Raw genomic sequence first — 16,649 nt, 5'->3', positions numbered from 1 at the left:
AAAAAAAGAAAAAAAGTTAAAAGCAGAGAAGATAGAAGAATAGAAAGAAACAGATCTTATGAGAAAAAGAATGAAAAAGATCTTATGACCCAAAGACAGCTTTGCAAACCTGCCCACTTTGCCCCTTTCTAGGGACAGAAGCAGAAAATCAGTGTCCCAAGCCCAGGGGCAGCAGAAGCCCCTAAAAGTCAGTCTCACCCACATTCTGGCAGGCTAGTGCTTTGAAGACACATCTTTACATGTGCAAACAATGTTCTAAAATACCTTCTATAAATCATCCCATTCAATTCTTGTTCTCCCTATAAGATAGATACTACCACTAGCTCCATTTTATAGATGAGGAAACCCAAACACAGGTTAAAAATATCCCTCAAGCATCCCATCCTCGTCGCCAAAAAATATATATATATATCCCTCAAGACCACAAGCTAGAAAGAGGCAGAGCTATGCCAAAAACCCTGATTTGTCTGAGGCCAAAGCTCTTTTCCTTCTTTTTTTTTTTTAACAATTATGGCTCTGTTTATTAAACATTTATGTGCCAATAAAGTTTAAAGAATTTTACATATAATAATTATTTAATAAAAATGTCAACAAATGGAAAACATAAAACAATCTGTATCATGAACCTTCACAATGTTTTTTTTTTTAACATCTTTATTGGAGTATAATTTCTTTACAATGGTGTGTTAGTTTCTGCTGTATAACCAAGTGAATCAGCTATATGTATACATATATCCCCATATTCCCTCCCTCTTGTGTCATCTACCCACCCTCCATATCCCACCCCGCTAGGTGGTCACAAAGCACTGAGCTGATCTCCCTGTGCAATGCAGCTGCTTCCCACTAGCTATATATTTTACATTTGGTAGGTATATATATGTCAGTGCTACACTCTCACTTCGTCCTAGATTACCCTTCCCCCCACAGTGTCCTCAAGTCCATTCTCTATGTCTGCAACTTTATTCTTGTCCTGCCCCTATGTTCTTCAGAACCATTTTTTTTTTTTAGATTCCATATATATGTGTTAGCATATGGTATTTGTTTTTCCCTTTCTGACTTACTTCACTCTGTATGACAGACACTAGGTACATTCACCTCAATACAAATAACTCAATTTCGTTTCTTTTTATGGCTGAGTAAAATTCCATTGTATACATGTGCCACATCTTCTTCATCCAGTCATCTGTTGATGGACACTTAGGTTGCTTCCATGTCGTGGCTATTGTAAATACAGCTGCAATGAACATTTTGGTACATGACTTTTTTGAATTATGGTTTTCTCAGGGTATATGCCCAGTAGTGGGATTGCTGGGACATATGGTAGTTCTATTTTTAGTTTTCTAAAGAACCTCCATACTGTTCTCCATCATGGCTGTATCAATTTACATTCCCAACAATAGTGCAAGAGGGTTCCTTTTCCTCCACACCTTCTCCAGCATTTATTGCTTCTAGATTTTTTGATGATGGCCATTCTGACTGTTGTGAGATGATATCTCATTGTAGTTTTGATTTGCATTTCTCTAATGATTAATGATGTTGAGCATTCTTTCATGTGTTTGTTGGCAATCTGTATATCTTCTTTGGAGAAATGTCTATTTAGGTCTTCTGCCCATTTTTGGATTGGGTTGTTTGTTTTTTTAATATCGAGCTGCCTGAGCTGCTTGTAAATTTTGGAGATTCATCCTTTGTCACTTACTTCATTTGCAAATATTTTCTTCCATTCTGAGGGTTGTCTTTTCGTCTTGTTTATGGATTCCTTTGCTGTGCAAAAATTTTTAAGTTTCATTAGGTCCCATTTGTTTATTTTTGTTTTTATTTCCATTTCTCTAGGAGGTGAGTCAAAAAGGATCTTGCTGTGATTTTTGTCATAGAGTGTTCTGCCTATGTTTTCCTCTAAGAGTTTAATAGTGTCTGTCCTTACATTTAGGTCTTTAATCCATTCTGAGTTTATTTTTGTGTATGGCGTTAGGGAGTGTTCTAATTTCATACTTTTATATATACCTGTCCAGTTTTGCCAGCACCAATTATTGAAGAGGCTGTCTTTTCTCCACTGTATATTCTTGCCTCCTTTATCAAAGATAAGGGAAACATATGTGTGTGGATTTATCTCTGGGCTTTCTATCCTGTTCCATTGATCTATATTTCTTGTTTAGTGCCAGTACCATATACTCTTGATTACTATAGCTTCGTAGTACAGTCTGAAGTCAGGGAGACTGATTCCTCCAGCTCCGTTTTTCTTTCTCAAGATTGCTTTGGCTATTTGGGGGCTCTTGTGTTTCCATACAAATTGTGAAATTTTTTGTTCTACTTCTGTGAAAAATGCCAGTGGTAGTTTTTTTTGTTTGCTTGTTTGTTTGCAGTATGTAGGCCTCTCACTGTTGTGGCCTCTCCCGCTGCGGAGCAGAGCCTCCGGACACACAGGCTCAGTGGCAATGGCTCACGGGCTCAGCCGCTCCATGGCTGTGGGATCCTCCTGGACCGGGTCACGAACCCGTGTCCCCTGCTTTGGCAGGCAGACTCTCAACCACTGTGCCAGCAAGGAAGCCCCGCCAGTGGTAGTCTCATAGGGATTGCATTGAATCTGTAGATTGCTTTGGGTAGTAGAATCATTTTCACAATGTTGATTCTTCTAATTGAAGAACATGGTATATATCTCCATCTATTTGTATTACTTTAATTTCTTTCATCAGTATCTTATAATTTTCTGCATACAAGTCTCTTGTCTCCTTAGGTAGGTTTATTCGTAGGTATTTTATTCTTTTTGTTGCAGTGGTAAATGGGAGTGTTTCCTTAATTTCACTTTCAGATTTTTCATCATTAGCGTATAGGAATGCTAGAGATTTATGTGCATTAATTTTGTATCCTGCTACTTTACCAAATTCATTGATTAGCTCTAGTAGTTTTCTGGTAGCATCTTTAGGATTCCCTATGTATAGTATCATGTCATCTACAAACAGTTACAGCTTTACTTCTTCTTTTCTGATTCAGATTCCTTTTATTCCTTTTTCTATTCTGATTGTTGTGGCTAAAACTTCCAAAACTATGTTGAATAATAGTGGTGACAGTGGGCAGTCTTGTCTTCTTCGTGATCATAGTGGAAATGGTTTCAGCTTTTCACCATTGAGGACGATGTTGGCTGTGGGTTTTTCATATATGGCCTTTATTATGTTGAGAAAAGTTCCTTCTATGCCTGCTTTCTGGAGGGTTTTTATCATAAAAGGGTGTTGAATTTTGTCAAAAGCTTTCTGTGCATCTATTGAGATGATCGTATGGTTTTTCTCCTTCAATTTGGTAAGATGGTGTATCACATTGATTGATTTGCATGTATTGAAGAATCCTTGCATTCCTGGAATAAACCTCACTTGATCATGGTGGATGATCCTTTTAATGTGCTGTTGGATTCTGTTTGTTAGTATTTTGCTGAGGATTTTTGCATCTATGTTCATCAGTGATATTGGGCTGTAGTTTTCTTTCTCTGTGACATCTTTGGCTGGTTTTGGTATCAGGGTGATGGTGGCCTCTTAGAATGAGTTTGGGAGTGTTCCACCCTCTGCTATATTTTGGAAGAGCTTGAGAAGGATAGGTTTTAGCTCTTCTCTAAATGTTTGATAGAGTTCGCCTGTGAAGCCATCTTGTCCTGGGCTTTTGTTGGTTGGAAGATATTTAATCACAATCTCAATTTCAGACCTTGTGATTGGTCTCCTTATATTTTCTATTTCTTCCTGGTTCAGTCTTGGAAGGTTGTGCTTTTCTAAGAATTTGTCCATTTATTCCAGGTTGTCCATTTTATTGGCATAGGTTTGCTTGTAGTAATCTCTCATGATCTTTTTTATTTCTGCAGTGTCAGTTGTTACTTCTCCTTTTTCATTTCTAATTCTATTAATTTGAGTCTTCTCTCTTTTTTCTTGATGAGTCTGGCTAATGGTTTATCAATTTTGTTTATCTTCTCCAAGAACCAGCTTTTAATTTTATTGATCTTTGCTATTGTTTCCTTCATTTATTTCTGATCTGATCTTTATGATTTCTTTCCTTCTGCTAACTTTGTTTTTTTTGTTGTTGTTTTTCTTTCTCTAATTGCTTTAGGTGTAAGGTTAGGTTGTTCATTTGAGATGTTTCTTGTTTCTTAAGATAGGATTGTATTGCAATAAACTTCCCTCTTAGAACTGCTCTGGCTGCATCCCATAGGTTTTGGGTTGTCGTGTTTTCATTGTCATTTGTTTCTAGGTATTTTTTGATTATCTCTTTGATTTTTTCAGTGATCTCTTGGTTATGAAGTAGTGTATTGTTTAGCCTCCATGTGTTTATTTTTTACAGATTTTTTCCTGTAATTGATATCTAGTCTCATAGCATTGTGGTCGGAAAAGATACTTGATACAATATCAATTTTCTTAAATTTACCAAGGCTTGATTTGTGACCCAAGATATGATCTATCCTGGAGAATGTTCCATGAGCACTAGAGAAGAATGTGTATTCTCTTCTTTTTGGATGCAATGTCCTATAAATTTCATACAAGTCCATCTTGTTTAATTTATCATTTAAAGCTTCTCTTTCCTTATTTATTTTCATTTTGGATGATCTGTCCATTGGTGAAAGTGGGGTGTTAAAGTACCCTACTATGATTGTTTTACTGTCAATTTCACCTTTTTATAGCTGTTAGTATTTGCCTTTTGTATTGAGGTGCTCCTGTGTTGGGTGTATAAACATTTACAATTGTCATATCTTCTTCTTGGATTGATCCCTTGGCCATTATGTATGTCCTTCTTTGTCTCTTGTAATAGTCTTTATTTTAAAGTCATTTTGTCTGGTATGAGAATTGCTGCTCCAGCTTTCTGTTGATTTCCATTTGCATGGAATATCTCTTTCCATCCCCTAACTTTCAGTCTGTATGTGTCCCTAGGTCTGAAGTGGGTCTGTTGTAGACAACATATGTACAGGTCTTGTTTTTGTATCTATTCAGCCAGTCTATGTCTTTTAGTTGGAGCTTTTAATCCATTTACATTTAAGGTAATTATCAATATGTATGTTCCTATTACCATTTTCTTAATTGTTTTGGGTTTTTTATTGTAGGTGTTTTCTTTCTCTTGTGTTTCTTGTCTAGAGAAGTTCCTTTAGCATTTGTTGTAAAGCTGGTTTGATGGTGCTGGATTCTGTTAGCTTTTGCTTGTCTGTAAAGGTTTTAGTTTCTTCATCAAATCTGAATGAGATCCTTGCTGGGTAGAGTAATCTTGGTTGCAGGTTTTTCTCCTTCATCACTTTAAATATGTCGTGCCACTCCCTTCTGACTTGCAGAGTTTCTGCTGAAAGATCAGCTGTTAACCTTATGGGGATTCCCTTGTGTGTTATTTGTTATTTTTCCCTTACTGCTTTTAATACTGTTTCTTTGTATTTAATTTTTGAGAGTTTGATTAATATGTGTCCTGACGTGTTTCTCCTTGGATTTATCCTGTATATTCTCTGTGCTTCCTGGACTTGATTAATTATTTCCTTTCCCAAATTAGGGATATTCTCAACTATAATCTCTTCAAATATTTTCTCAGTCCCTTTCTTTTTCTCTTCTTCTTCTGGGACCCCTATAATTCGAATATTGGTGCGTTCAATGTTGTCCCAGAGATCTCTGAGACTGTCCTCAATTCTCTTCATTCTTTTTTCCTTATTCTGCTCTGCAGTAGTTATTTCCAGTATTTTATCTTCCGGGTCACTTATCTGATCTTCTGCGTCAGTTATTCTGCTATTGATCTCTTCTAGAGAATTTTTAATTTCATTTATTGTGTTGTTCATTACTGTTTGCTTGGTCTTTAGTTCTTCTAGGTCCTTGTTAAACATTTCTTGTATTTTCTCTATTCTATTGCCAAGATTTTGGATCATCTTTATTACCATTATTCTGAATTCTTTTCCAGGTAGACTGCCTATTTCTTTTTCATTTGTTAGGTCTGGTGGGTTTTTGTCTTGCTCCTTCATCTGCTGTGTGTTTTTCTGTCTTCTCATTTTGCTTAACTTACTGTGTTTGTGGTCTCCTTTTCACAGACTGCAGGTTCGTAGTTCTTATTGTTTTCGGTATCTGTCCCCAGTGGCTAAGATTTTTCAGTGGGTTGTGTAAGATTCCTGGCGGAGGGGACTAGTGCCTGTGTTCTGGTGGATGAGGCTGGATCTTGTCTTCCTGGTGGGCAGGTACACATCTGGTGGTGTGTTTTGGGGTGTCTATGGCCTTATTATGATTATAGGCAACCTCTCTGCTAATGGATGGGTTTGTGTTCCTGTCTTGCTAGTTGTTTGGCATAGGGTGTCCTGCACTGTAGCTTGCTGGTCATTGAATGAAGCTGGGTCTTGGCGTTGAGACGGAGATCTCTGGGAGATTTTCGCCATTTGATATTACATGGAGCTGAGAGGTCTCTTGTGGAGCAGTGTCCTGAACTTGACTCTCCTACCTCAGAGGCATAGCCTTGATGTCTGGCTGGAGCACCAAGAGCCTTTTATGCACACGGTTATGATCAGAAGGCTCTTCTTTGTGATTCTGAGTCTGTCAGGGTATCATCAGGATGTCAGGATCTCCAAACTCCAGATCTCCAAACTCCAGAGGTCCTCCTTTCCACCACATGACTGTTTTTGAATTTTGGTTTTCTCAGGGTATATGCCCAATAGTGGGATTCCTGGGTCATATGGTAGTTCTATTTTTAGTTTTTTAAGGAACCTCCATACTGTTCTCCATATTGGCTGTGCCAATTTACATTTCCACCAACAGTGCAAGAGAGTTCCCTTTTCTCCACACCCTCTTCGGCATTTATTGTTTGTAGATTTTTTGATGATGGCCATTCTGACAGGTGTGAGGTGATAACTGCTTGAGGTTTTGATTGGCATTTCTCTAATGGTTAGTGATGTTGAGCATTCTTTCATGTGTTTGTTGGCAATCTGTATATCTCCTTTGGAGAAATGTCTATTTAGGTCTTCTGCCCATTTTTGGATTGGATTGTTTGTTTTTTTGATGTTGAGCTGCCTCTCACTGTTGTGGCCTCTCCTGTTGCAGAGCACAGGCTCCGGATACACAGGCTCAGCAGCCAGGGCTCACAGGCCTAGCTGCTCCACAGCATATGGGATCTCCTGGACAGGGGCACAAACCCGTGTCCCTTGCATCGACAGGCGGACTCTCAACATCTGCGCCACCAGGGAAGCGCCTGCTTGTATATTTTGGAGATTAATCCTTTGTCAGTTGTTTCATTTGCAAATAGTTTCTCCCATTCTGAGGGTTTTCTTTTCATCTTTTTTATGGTTTCCTTTGCTGTGCAAAAGCTTTTAAGTTTCATTAGGTCCCATTTGTGTGTTTTTATTTTTATTTCCATTTCTCTAGGTGTGTCAAAAAGGATATTGCTGTGATTTATGTCATAGAGTGTTCTGCCTATGTTTTCCTGTAAGAATTTTATAGTGTCTGGCCTTACATTTCAGTCTTTAATCCATTTTGAGTTTATTTTTGTGTATGGTGTTAGAGAATGTTCGAATTTCATTCTTTTACATGTAGCTGTCCAGTTTGCTCAGCACCACTTACTGAAGAGGCTGTCTTTTCTCCATTGTATATTCTTGCTTCCTTTATCAAAGATAAGGTGATTGGTCTGAGGCCAAAACTCTTAACTGCCATTCTAAATTGCTTCCCACCACAGGGTCCTGTAAACAGTTTTAGTATTGTATGATGGTTGAGATCAGAGGCTTTGAGGGCAAATCCAGGTAAAAAGTGTGGGAGATGTTTGGGAGAGGGGTTAAATAAGAACAATCCATGTATTGCACCTGGAGCTCCTTCTAGCCAGTGTGAACTGCTCAGATATGGGGGATACATCAGAGAAGCTTCCCAAAGCTAAGAGTGGGGGCGGTGAGCTGGTGAATATGAGAGCAGAGGGCTGGTGGGCAGGGCAGGTGATACTTTAAATAAGAAAATCATGGATCTGATCTCCAGCTAGAAAATAACAATGTTCTGAGTTCCAGTGCCCCTGAGAAAACTCTCACACCCATCAGCTGGCAACACAGCACTTTGTTGTACGGTTTAAAAACCATCAGGGCAAAGGAACAGCCCCTCGTCCCAGCCCCTTCAGCCGGATGAACCAGAGTGGTCCCTTGGCTCTGAAGTCAGCCTCAAGATCAGCAGTGGCAACTCAGTGGCATGAGACAGAAACTTTCCAAAGGAAGAAGTACAGGGCAACAAAAAAGCTGACAAGCCTGCATGTACATTTTTTTGCCCCTCACCCTGCTTTTAAAATACTGGTTCTTAACCTTGACCACACAATGGAATTACCTGAGGAGCTTTTATAAAATATCAATATTCTCTCGGGATGGGACCTGAAGATTGGTATATCAAAAATTCACCAAGGGTCTGAATGTGCAGCCAGAATTGAGAATCCATCCACTGTGTCTCATCTAGGACAGGCTCTGAGATTCCTCAAAGTGAGGTCCATGGAACCTCAGCATCAGCATTGGCATCACCTGTGAGCTTGTTAGGAATGCAGAAACAGACTTTCAGTCATAAGAGAAATAAGTGCTAGGGAGGTAATATACAACATGGTCAATATAATTAACACTGTTCTATGTTATATGTGAAAGTTGTTAACAGAGTAAATCCTAAGAGTTCTAGGAAAAAAAAATTTCTAGGGACTTCCCTGGTGGTGCAGTGATTAAGAATATGCCTGCCAATGCAGGGGACATGGTTTTGATCCCTGGTCCTGGAAGACACCACATGCCGCAGAGCAACTAAGCTCGTGCACCACAACTACTGAGCCTGCACTCTAGAGCCCGTGAGCCACAACTACGGAGCCCATGCACCACAACTACTGAAGCCTGCATGCTTAGAGCTCATGCTCCACAACAAGACAAGCCACCACAATAAGAGGCCCGCGAACGGCAATGAAGAGTAGCCCCCGCTTGCTGCTACTAGAGAAAGCCCGTGAACAGCAAGAAAGACTGAACACAGCCAAAAATTAAAAAATTTTTAATTTTCTATTTCTTTAGTTTCATATCTATATGAGATGAAGGATATTCACTAAACTTACTATGATAATTATTTCATGATGTATTGTATGTAACTCAAATCATTACATTGTACAACTAATATTTATACAATGCTGTATGTCAATAATATCTCAATTAAACTGGAAGAAAAAAAGAAATGCAGAATTACAGCTCCCACTCTGCACCTATTAAATCTGAATCTGCATTTTAACAAGATCCCCAGATGGTGTATATGCACAGCATAATTTGAGAACCACTGGTTTAGCATTTGGCTCTTACTACCCACCCAACACTTCCCATCTGTACAACCAGCAGCTGTTCATCTCAGCACCTCCCTCAGCCCGAGAGAGGAATCAAGATGTAATGCAAGAGTTCCCAAGTTCTAGCATGCCTCAGAAGCATCTAGACAGCTCATTAAAAATACAGATTTCAGGAAGACCTTCAAGATGTCGGAAGAGTAAGACGTGGAGATCACCTTTCTCCCCACAAATACATCAGAAATACATCTACATGTGGAACAACTCCTACAGAACACCTACTGAATGCTGGCAGAAGACCTCAGACATCCCAAAAGGCAGGAAACTCTCCACGTACCTGGGTAAGGCAAAAGAAAAAACAGACAAAAGAATATGGACGGGACCTGCACCTCTGGGAGGGAGCTGTGAAGGAGGAAAATTTTCCGCATACTAGGAATCCCCTTCACTGGCGGACGAGGGGGGTGGCGGAAGCTTCAAAGCCATGGAGGAGAGCGCAGCAACGGGGGTGCAGAGGGCAAAGTGGAGAGATTTCCACACAGAAGATCAGTGCCAACCAGCACTCACCAGCCTGAGAGGCTCGTCTGCTCACCCGCCGGGGCGGGCGGGGCCTGGGAGCTGAGGCTCAGGTTTCGGAGGTCAGATCCCAGGGAGAGGACTGGGGTTGGCTGCGTGAACACAGCCTGAAGGGGGGTAGTGTGCCACAGCTACCCGGAAGGGAACTCGGGAAAAAGTCTGGACCTGCCTAAGAGGCAAGAGACAATTGTTTCGAGGTGTGCGAGGAGAGGGGTTTCAGAGCACCACCTAAACGAGCTCCAGAGATAGGCGTGAGCCACGGCTATCAGCACAGACAATAGATACGGGCATGAAACCCTAAGGTTGCTGCTGCAGACACCAAGAAGCCTGTGTGCAAGCACAGGTCACTGTCCACACCTCCCCTCCCGGGAGCCTGTGCAGCCCGCCACTGCCAGGGTCCCGTGATCCGGGGACAGCTTCCCCGGGAGAACACACGGCACGCCTCAGGCTGTTGCAATGTCATGCTGGCCTCTGCTTCCACAGGCTTGCCGCGCATTCCATACCCCTCCCTCACCCGAGCCTGAGTGAGCCAGAGCCCCCTAATCAGCAGCTCCTTTAACCCCGTCCTGTACGAGAGAAGAACAGACGCCCTCAGGCGACCTACAGACAGAGGCAGGGCCAAATCCAAAGCTGAACCCTGGGAGCTGTGCGAACAAAGAAGAGAAAGGGAAATCTCTCCCAGCAGTCTCAGGAGCAGCGGATTAAACCTCCACAATCAACTTAATGTAACCTGTATCTGTGGAATACCTAAATAGACAACGAATCAACCCAAAATTGAGGTGGTGGACTTCAGGAGCAAGGATATATATTTTTTTTCCCTTTTCTCTTTTTGTGAGTGTGTATGTGTATGCTTCTTTGTGTGATTTTTTCTGTATAGCTTTACTTGTACTATTTGGGTTAGGGTTCAGTCTGTTCATTTTTTTTCTTTTATTACTTTTTAACATTTTTTATTAATTATTATTTTATTTTAATAACTTCATTTTAGTCTACTTTATTTTTTTCTGTCTTCCTTTTTTTCTCCCTTTCTTCTGAGCCGTGTGGCTGACAGGGTCTTGGGGCTCTGACCGGGTGTTAGGCTTGGGCCTCTGAGGTGGGAGAGCTGAGTTCAGAACATTGATCCACCAGAAACCTCCCTGTTCCACGTAATATCAAACAGTGAAAGCTCTCCCAGAGAGCTCCATCTCAACGCTAAGACCGAGCTCCACTCAACAACCAGTAAGATACAGTGCTGGACACCCTATGCCAAACAACAAGCAAGACAGGAACACAACCATGCCCATTAGCAGAGAGTCTGCATAAACTCATAATATGGTCACAGACATCCCAAAACACATCACCAGACATGGTCCTGCTCATCAGAAAGACAAGATCCAGTCTCATCCACAAGAACACAAGCACTAGTCCCTCCACCAGTAAGCCTACACAAACCACTGAAACAACATTACCCACTGGGGGCAGACACCAAAAACAACAGAAACTATGAATCTCCAGCCTGGGAAAGGAGACCCCAAACAAAGTTAAGAAAAATGAGAAGACAGAGAAACACAGCAGGTGAAAGAGCAAGGTAAAAACCCATTAGAGCAAACAAATAATGAGGAAATAGGCAGTCTACCTGAAAAAGAATTCAGAGTAATGATAGTAAAGACGATCCAAAATCTTGGAAACAGAATGGAGAAAATACAAGAAATGTTTAACAAGGACCTAGAAGAACGAAAGAGCACACAACGATGAACAACACAAAAAATGAAATTAAAAATTCTCTAGAAGCAATCAATAGCAGAATAACTAGGCAGAAAAATGGATAAGAAGCCTAGAAGACAAAATAGTGGAAATAGGTCTTCCCTGGTGTCCAAGTGGTTGAGAGCCCACCTGCCAATGCAGGGGACATGGTTTCGTGCCCCAGTCCGGGAAGATACCACATGCCATGGTGTGGCTAGGCCCATGAGCCATGGCCACTGAGCCTGCACATCCAGAGCCTGTGCTCTGCAATGGTAGAGGTCACAACAGTGAGAGGCCTGCATACAGAAAAAAAAAAAATAGTGGAAATAACCACTGCAGAGCAGAATAAATTAAAAAGAATGAAAAGAATTGAGGGCAGTCTCAGAGATGTATGGGACAAAATTAAATGCACAAATATTCGAATTATAGTGGCCCCAGAAGAGGAAGAGAAAAGGAAAGGGACTGAGAAAATATTTGAAGAGATTATAGTTGAAAACTTCTGTAATATAGGAAAGGAAATAGTTAATCAAGTCCAGGAAGCCCAGAGAGTCCCATACAGCATAAATCTAAGGAAAAACACACCAAGACACATATTAATCAAACCAACAAAAAATAAATACAAAGAAAAAGTATTAAAAGCAGCAAGGGAAAAACAGCAAATAACACACAAAGGAATCCCCCATAAGGTTAACAGCTGATCTTTCAGCAGAAACTCTGCAGGGCAGAAGCGAGTGGCAGGACATATTTAAAGTGATGAAAGGAGAAAGCCTACAGCCAAGATTACTCTACCCAGCAAGGATCTCATTCAGATTCAATGGAGAAATTAAAACCTTTACAGACAAGCAAAAGCTAAGAGAATTCAGCACTACCAAACCAGCTTTACAATGAATATAAAAGGAATTTCTCTAGGCAGGAAACACAAGAGAAGGGAAAGACCTACAATAACAAATCAAAAAAAAGTAAGAATATGGTAATAGGAACATACATATCAATAATTACCTTAAATGTAAATGGATTAAATGCTCCAATCAAAAGAGATAGACTGGCTGAATGGATACAAAAACAAGACCCATATATATGCTGTCTACAAGAGACCCACTTCAGACCTAGGGACACATACACACTGAAAGTGAGGGGATGGAAAAAGATATTCCATGCAAATGGAAATCAAAAGAAAGCTGGAGTAGCAATTCTCATATCAGACAAAATAGACTTTAAAACAAAGACTATTATAAGAGACAAAGAAGGACTCTACATAATGACAAAGGGATCAATCCAAGAAGAAGATATAACAATTGTAAATCTTTATGCACCCAACATAGGAACACCTCAATACATAAGGCAAATGCTAACAGCCATAAAAGGGGAAATTGACAGTAAAACAATCATAGGAGAGGACTTTAATACCCCACTTTCACCAATGGACAGATCATCCAAAATGAAAATAAATAAGGAAAAACAAACTTTAAATGATACATTAAACAAGACGGACTTAATTGATATTTATAGGACATTGCATCCAAAAACAACAGAATACATTTCTCAACTTCTCATGGGACATTCTCCAAGATAGGTCATATCCTGGGTCACAAATCAAGCCTTGGTAAATTTAACAAAATGGAAATCTTATCAAGTATCTTTTCCAACCACAATGCTATGAGACTAGATATCAATTACAGGAAAAAAATCTGTAAAAATTACAAACACATGGAGGCTAAACAATACACTACTTAATAACCAAGAGATCACTGAAGAAATCAAAGAGGAAATTAAAAAATACCTAGAAACAAATGACAATGGAGACACGATGACCCAAAACCTATGGGATGCAGCAAAAGCAGTTCTAAGAGGGAAGTTTATAGCAATACAATCCTACATTAAGAAACAGGAAACATCTCGAATAAACAGCCTAACCTTGCACCTCAAGCAATTAGAGAAAGAAGAACAAAAAAAACCCAAAGTTAGCAGAAGGAAAGAAATCATAGGGGCTTCCCTGGTGGCACAGTGGTTGAGAGTCTGCCTGCCAATGCAGGGAACATGGGTTCGTGCCCTGGTCCAGGAAGATCCCACATGCCACGGAGCAGCTGGGCCCATGAGCCATGGCCACTTAACCTGTGTGTCCAGAGCCTGTGCTCCGCAACAGGAGAGGCCACAACAGTGGGAGGCCCGTGTACCACAAAAAAAAAAAAAAAAAAAAAAAAAAAAAAGAAATCATAAAGATCAGATCAGAAATAAATGAAAAAGAAACGAACCAAACAATAGCAAAGATCAATAAAATTAAAAGCTGGTTCTTTGAGAAGATAAAGAAAATTGATAAACCATTAGCCAGAGTCATCAAGAAAGTAAGGGAGAAGACACAAATCAATAGAATTAGAAATGAAAAAGGAGAAGTAACAATTAACACTGCAGAAATACAAAGGATCATGAGAGATTACTACAAGCAACCCTATTCCAATAAAGTGGACAACATGGAAGAAATGGACATATTGTTAGAAAAGCGCAACCTTCCAAGACTGAACCAAGGAGAAATAGAAAATATAAAGAGACCAATCACAAGCACTGAAATTGAGACTGTGATTAAATATCTTCCAACCAACAAAAGCCCAGGACCAGATGGCTTCACAGGAGAATTCTATCAAACATTTAGAGAAGAGCTAAAACCTATCCTTCTCAAGCTCTTCCAAAATATAGCAGAGGGTGGAACATTCCCAAACTCATTCTATGAGGCCACCATCACCCTGATATCAAAACCAGACAAACATGTCACAGAGAAAGAAAACTACAGGCCAATAATATCACTGATGAACATAGATGCAAAAATCCTCAACAAAATACTAGCAAACAGAACCCAGCAGCACATTAAAAGGATCGTACACCATAATCAAGTGGTGTTTATCCCAAGAATGCCACGGTTCTTCAATATATGCAAATCAATCAATGTGATAAACCATATAAACAAATTGAAGGAGAAAAGCTACATGATTATTTCAATAGTTGCAGAAAAAGCTTTTGACAAAATTCAACACCCATTTATGATAAAAACTCTCTATAAAGTAGGCATAGCAGGAACTTACCTCAACATAATAAAGGTTATATATGACAAATGAACAGCCAACATTGTTCTCAATGGTGAACAACTGAAAGCATTTCCACTAAGATCAGGAACAAGACAAGGTTGCCCACTATCACCACTATTATTCAACATAGTTTTAGAAGTTTTAGCCACAGCAATCAGAGAAGAAAAAGAAATAAATGGAATCCAAATCAGAAAAGAAGAAGTAAAGCTGTCACTGTTTGCAGATGACATGATACTATACATAGAGAATCCCAGAGATGCTACCAGAAAACTACTAGAAGTAATCAATGAATTTGGAAAAATAGCAAGATACAAAATTAATGCACAGAAATCTCTTGCATGCCTATACACTAATGATGAAAAATCTGAAAGAAAATTAAAGAAACATTTCCATTTACCATTGCAACAAAAAGAATAAAATACCTTGGAATAAACCTACCTGAGGAGACAAAAGACCTGTAAGCAGAAATCTATAAGACACAGATGAAAGAAATTAAACATGATATAAACAGATGGAGAGATATACCACATTCTTGGATTGGAAGAATCAACATTGTGAAAATGACTATACTACTCAAAGCTATCTACAGATTCAATGAAACCCCTATCAAACTACCAATGGCGTTTTTCACAGAACTAAAAGAAAAAATTCACAATTTGTATGGAAACACAAAAGACCCTGAATAGGGCATATACCCTGAGAAAACCATAATTCAAAAAGAGTCATGTACCAAAATGTTCATTGCAACTCTGTTTACAATAGCCAGGACATGGAAGCAACCTAATTGTCCATCAACAGAGTAATGGATAAAGAAGATGTGGCACATATATACAATAGAATATTATTCAGCCATAGAAAGAAACAAAATTGAGTTATTTGTAGTGAGGTGGATGGATATGGAGTCTGTCATACAGAGTGAAGTAAGTCAGAAGGAGAAAAACAAATACTGTATGCTAACACATATATATGGAATCTAAGAAAAAAAATGTCATGAAGAGCCTAGGGGTAGCATGGGAATAAAGACACAGACCTACTAAAGCATGGACTTGAGGATACGGGGAGGGGGAAGTGTAAGCTGTGACAAAGTGAGAGAGTGGCATGGACATATATACACTACCAAACGTAGGGTGAATAGCTAGTAGGAAGCAGCCACATGGCACAGGGAGATCAGCTAGGTGGTTTGTGACCACCTAGAGGGGTGGGATAGGGAAGGTGGGAGAGAGGAAGATGCAAGAGGGAAGACATATGGGAACATATGTATATGTATAATTGATTCACTTTGTTGTAAAGCAGAAACTAACACACAATTGTAAAGCAATTATTCTCCAATAAAGATGCTAAAAAAAAAAAAGACCCAAAATACACAAAGCAATCTTGAGAAAGAAAAACAGAGCTGGAGAAATCAGGCTCTTGGACTTCAGACAATAATACAAAGCTAGAGTAATCAAGACTGTATGGTACTGGCATGAAAACAGGAATGTAGATCAATGGAACAGGATAGAAATCCTAGAGATAAACCCACACACATATGATCACCTTATTTTTGATAAAGGAGGCAAAAATATACGATGGAGAAAAGAGAGCCTCTTCAATAAGTGGTGCTGGGAAAACTGGACAGCTACATGTAAAAGAATGTAATTAGAACACTCCCTAAAACCATACACAAAAATAAACTCAAAATGGATTAAAGACCTAAATGTAAGGCCAGACTCTATCAAACTCTTAGAGGAAAACATAGGCAGAACACTCTATGACATAAATCACAGCAAGATCCTTTTTGACCCACCTCCTAGAGAAATGGAAATAAATACAAAAATAAAGAAATGGGACCTAATGAAACTTAAAAGCTTTTGCACAGCAAAGGAAACCATAAACAAGATGAAAAGACAACCCTCAGAATGGGAGAAAATATTTGCAAATGAAGCAACTGACAAAGGATTAATCTCCAAAATTTACAAGCAGCTCATGCAGCTCAATATCTAAAAAACAAACAACCCAATCCAACAATGGGCAGAAAACCTAAATAGATATTTCTCC

The sequence above is a fragment of the Tursiops truncatus genome, chromosome 20 (genome assembly GCF_011762595.2).
Source record: "Tursiops truncatus isolate mTurTru1 chromosome 20, mTurTru1.mat.Y, whole genome shotgun sequence".
NCBI lineage: Eukaryota > Metazoa > Chordata > Mammalia > Artiodactyla > Delphinidae > Tursiops > Tursiops truncatus.
Note: the sequence above shows the minus strand (reverse complement) of the source record.